This window comes from Urocitellus parryii, chromosome 11 (genome assembly GCF_045843805.1).
Source record: "Urocitellus parryii isolate mUroPar1 chromosome 11, mUroPar1.hap1, whole genome shotgun sequence".
Lineage (NCBI taxonomy): Eukaryota > Metazoa > Chordata > Mammalia > Rodentia > Sciuridae > Urocitellus > Urocitellus parryii.
The window spans coordinates 112078198-112083506 of NC_135541.1; the positions used below are offsets into that span (position 1 = coordinate 112078198).

Consider the following 5309-nt stretch of genomic DNA (forward strand, 5'->3'; position numbering starts at 1 on the left):
AGAGACCTGATGGTTTTCCTGTCTCCTCCCGCCCCCAGAGATAGGAAAACTGCCTCTCTCTGTTCCCAAGAAACAAACCTGTGTTCCATAAGATCAGGGGATGCTTACAATGTCAGTCAAGACCAAACCCACCCCTAGCGCGCAGCCATGATTCTAGCCTATAAAAGTAACATCAAGGGGAGTTGTGGCTGCTCTCCCCACTAGCTACTGCTGTCCCTCTCTTTGTGCAGAGCAGCCTTGTCAGACTCCTAACAATAAACCAGCTTCTTATCCCAGGTGTGTGTTTGATCAGTCCTGTGCCACTTTTCTTTCAACTACCTAGTGTGTTGATGCTGGTATGACGTGAGGTCAAACCAGGGTGGGAGGTCAGGGGTCACTTTCTGTGTGCAGGGATTTTTTTTTTTTTTAAAGAGAGAGTGAGAGAGAGAGAGAGAGAGAAAGAGAGAGAGAGAATTTTTAATATTTATTTTTTAGTTCTCGGCGGACACAACATCTTTGTTGGTATGTGGTGCTGAGGATCGAACCCGGGCCGCACGCATGCCAGGCGAGCGCGCTACCGCTGAGCCACATCTCCAGCCCAATGTGTGCAGGCATTTTTAAAATATATATATATTTTTAGTTGTCAACGTACCTTTATTTTATTTATATGTGGTGCTGAGAATCGAACCCAGTGCCTCACACATGCTAGGCAAGTGCTCTACCACTGGGCTACAACCCCAGCCCTGTGTGCAGGGATTTTTAACCAAATTCTGAACATGAACCCACTTGAGAATCTAGTGGAAGCCACAGACTTACTCTCTCTCTCTCTCTCAAAAAAAAAAAAAAAAGTGAATACATCATAGGAAAAGAACTTGAAGAGGTCCAGGGTGACACTCTGCTATTATTCCTGAATTCATTTACCCAAAGTTCTTGAGTAAAGACCTATTTCCTTAAAAACCAGGAAGCAGGAGCCATTGAGCCAATCATCTCTGTGCTGTGACATCAGGGATAATCTGTCTCCCAGCAGGGATGGAAAGTGGAAGACAAGAAGTATCCCTGGATTATCAAGAGCTTCCTGTTCAGAGAAAATAGTTTTTGACAGTGGTTAATAATCCAACTGCCTACTTCTGTTTTAATCCTTGAGCTGTGAGGAAAAATTGTTCTATTTATGAAAATGGCCCTGTTTTTATGTCCTACTTTCAGATACATCTGCTGTCATCTCAGGAATTTAGCAAATGCTTGAGTAATCAATTATTCTAAAATACATTTACAAAAATAGAAGTTGGATTATTTACACTAACACTTATACAATTATTTCTATTATTCCAGAGTGATTTTAGAAGCAATTACAAAGCAAGAATTATTTTTTTTAATATTTAATTTTTAGTTATAGGTGGACACAATAACTTTATTTTATTTTATGTGGAGCTGAGGATTGAACCCAGTGCCTCACACATGCCAGGCAAGCGCTCTGCCTCTAAGCCATAACCCCAGCCCCACAAAGTAAGAATTCTTATTAATGTAAGACATTACAAGCAAGGTTGTCAAAAAAGGTCTAAAGGGCATCATAAAATTCAAACTGGTAATTGACCACTTATATCAAAGAACACTGTGAATTCAGGATTACTCCTTGTTGGCATAATTGCAGCCATCTTCCTTTCCCCCACCCCACTTTATGAATACAGTTCTTATTTCCAAGAAATAGAAACTAGCCCAAGATAAAAACCTACTGGCCTGGAGACATGCCGGTCTCTCCTTGGTCTCTCCTCGTTCTCTCACTGAGAGATAGGAGACGACTTACTGGTCCCTGAGGACATACTGGTTTCCCTGTTCTCTCCTTGAGAAGATAAAGGGACCTGCTGGTTGGTTTCCCTGTTCCCCCTTCTGAGAGATGGGAAAACTGCCTGTTTCCCTCCCCTAATCCTAGGCCTTGATTCTAGCTTATAAAAAGTAACATTCACAGGGCATGGTGGCACATGCCTATAATCCCAGAGGCTTGGGAAGCTGAGACAGGAAGATCATGAGTTCAAAGCCAGCCTCAGCAAAAGCAAGGTGCTTAACTCAGTGAGACCCTGTCTCTAAATAAAATACAAAATAGAGCTGGGGATGTGGCTCAGTGGTAGAGTGCCCCTGAGTTCAATCCCGGTACACCCCCCACCCCTGCCAATCCTGCTCCATCAAAAAAAGTAACATGCAAGAAGGAGTTGCTGCTGCTCAGAGCAGCCTGTCGGACTCCTGACAATAAACCTGCTTCTTATACCAGGTATGTGTGTGATTAGTTCTGTGTCACTTTCCTTTCACTCCTTATGAGGGAGTGTTTGACTGTGGTTCTCCAAAAAGTTGAACTACTTTTTATCATTATATTTGCAATTATGCACATGGAGTGAAATAGTAGCAAGAAATTAAATTCTTTCTTTATTGTAAGTATTCTAAATATATGAGTAGTTGAGGATTTGTCTTATATTTCAACCAGCCATGCTGCTTCATAATAATAATAATAGTTGCAAAAATTAATACACTGGATTTATAATAACTTGAGTGGGAGAATTAATGTTCATATAGATGCCTTGTGGTCTCAACTTTTTGCACTAAATGCTATTTTGAAATTATATGCAGATCTCAGGCCTAGTCATCTTCTGTCCTACAGGCCCCAGTCAGCTGGGTGGAGGTTTAGTGTAGCCATTCTGCTCTGGGACTTTCCGGACGGAGTAGTCCATGATTCTGAGTCATTTGCAGGTGTTCCTGGGGCCCAGTGGCTGTGGATGGCAGAAACCCATAGTGGGACTGGGCAGCTGCAGGAGCAGAAAAAGGGTCTCCTGATAGCTGTCAGTGCCTCAGTGGATAAAATCATCTCACACTTCAGGTTGAAGTGGAACCTGGTTCAGAAGGCCCCATTGGGAGACAGCAGGCTGAACCTGGCCGGATGTGAGGCATTGGGGGTGCCATCCCTCCACTCCCTGCTGGCAGATGGGCTGAAACCTTTCCTATATGATTTTATCACCAGGCAACACAGAAGGAGTCTCTAGACCCTGGTGGAGGCATCCATGAAGCCAGACTCCAGCAGTTCCCTTTGGTTCGGCTGAGAAGCCTCCACAGCCACTTTTATGCCTTCATCCTGGGCCTCCTCAACACCAAGCAGTTGGAGTTGTGGTTTTCCAGTCTCTGGGAAGTTGCAGACCTGCCATCCCTTCTGTGTCTGCCCACTGGATTCTTCTACCTGTACTCAGTGCCCTTCCCCGTCCAGAGTTACTACTCCTGCTGCAGTTTGTGGGTGCTCACCTTCCATCTGGACCTGCTCTTTGAGCACCACCACCTGCCCTTGGGTCAACCTGAGCCCCTGCTCCTCCATGCCTGCCTTCAGCCCTACAGAAAGATGCATAAGCCATGTGGCACTGGGCGAATGGCGGTGGGGGGTGGCTGGCCCAGAGTCTGGGGAGCTTCCTGGAGGGAGCTCCCAACCCATCAGCTCCTTCAACTCCTCTATACCAGTCAGCTGGTGGGAGCATCTGACCCAGGTCTCCTGAGTCTATGCCTCAGGGGGCACTGAGGACTTCCCTCTTCCCTGGTGAGGATCTGGGCAACAAGAAACTGCAGCTGAGGGTACACAGGAAAAACCTCTGCCAGCAGAGGAAGTGGCACCAGGCAGAAGTGTTGGGCTTGGGAGACTGTTTGGCTTGTCTGGGGTCCCCACAGACACTGAGTGGAGCCTTAAAGTCCAGGAGACCACCCAGTTGGCTGCTCCCAACAATGAGTGTGTTGGTTCATGTGAAGCAGGGCACCTTCAGAGACTCCTTAGGAGGAGCTTGTGGTCTCAACACCCGGCACAGCATAGGCCCACAGGGAAGTCTGGGCTTTCTGTGACCATACTGTGGCAAGACCTGACCAGTTAAGCTTCTGGCGTGGAGAATGCTGAGTGTCATTGCCACAGTGGATGAGAACTGGCTATGCTGTGGGTGGGATGGCAGGGAAGAGTTAGTGCCAGTGGGGAATACCTCCCTTGGTCTCTAGCCTTAGGAGGCTTTGCTTTCCTACATATGTATTCCTTTGTCACCTGGGACTGGAACAGCTTCTGAACACTATGTAAACTGACCATCCCAGAAACCTTTTTCCTGTCTGCAAAATGATATTTGTTCCCACATCGTTTTTGCTAATCTTCAAAATAAACTTTCCTTCTTCCCTCCATGCCCATTTGTAAGGTGAAACCTGCTCTTCCAAATATTGAAGAGGAATCCCCTCCCATGAAACCCCTCTCCTCTTTCCCATCTGTATAAGGGAACATCTCCTTTCCTATCTGTAAAATGGAACCTAGCCCTCTTCTCCATCCCTAAGTGGTCTGTGTCAGTGCAGTACATGCTTCGGCCCACAAGCCTAGAAGGGCCTCTAGTCTCCTTTCAGTGTATTAAATCTCTCCTATTCTCCCTATCCCATGTTACCTGTATTTATGATGTACTCATGCTGTTCTAGTTGCTGAACTGAAGCCTGGATACCCCTGGTGGGTGGGCCTGTGGTATTGGTCTGCTTCTTTCCTCCTTTGTCCCAATAAAGTGTGGGAGTTGAAAAAAAAAAAAGAAATTATATATAATCTACCATGCAATTGTATACATTTTAATGCTATCAATAGTCCAAAGATGGTGACTATGTGAAAGGGGATATAAAGAGTTAGAATACTGATGAATTATTGCAAGAGCCAAACAAACAAAAACAAAAACATGGAGAAAGAAAAGGCAGTAACAATAAGCAGGTTACCTCCTGAATCACCTCAAATCTCAACGATGCAGTGTTGGTGAAAGTCAAGACAAAGGCTAGGGTTTTGGGTCATTTGTTAATCCAGGTTCTCTTGAAACAAATTCTAAAATTAAGATTTATGTGAGAGTGATTTATTAAAGAAGTAAGGGCAGCAGAGAAGTAAAGACAGTAAGGGAATGGTAAAACAGACAGGAAAAGGGAGGAAGTGAAGCCAGGATGAGGGGTCTAACACACTGCTGCAGTGGATGGCAGGGCGTTGGGCTTCCACAACTCAACAATCGCTGCGGAAGAGTAACTTTCAGCCGTCCAAAGTTATCCGCACATTTGCACAAAATGTTTATATCTGCACAAAATGGCTCCCGCAGTTAGAAAACAAGACTCCAAACAGGAGCTGTTTGTCAGGCTGCTGGGTGGAAAAGTATGGTTGATGGAGAGTGAAGGGTTGGCACATAAACACAGGGAACAAGCATCCAAAAAAAATCTGGGCAGAGTGCCAACAGTGCCTGCTACAGGTCACTCAACCTCTGGGGTCTAACCCGTGGCTTAGGAAGATGAGGATTTGCCCAAGGCAAGTAGTGGAATTC

General features: G+C 45.5%; 1 pseudogene; it reads left to right on the forward strand.

The window, feature by feature from the left end:
- Window positions 1-2711: 2711 nt before the first annotated feature.
- LOC144249240 (AP-4 complex accessory subunit RUSC1 pseudogene) lies at window positions 2712-3987 on the forward strand (annotated as a pseudogene).
- Window positions 3988-5309: the final 1322 nt, after the last annotated feature.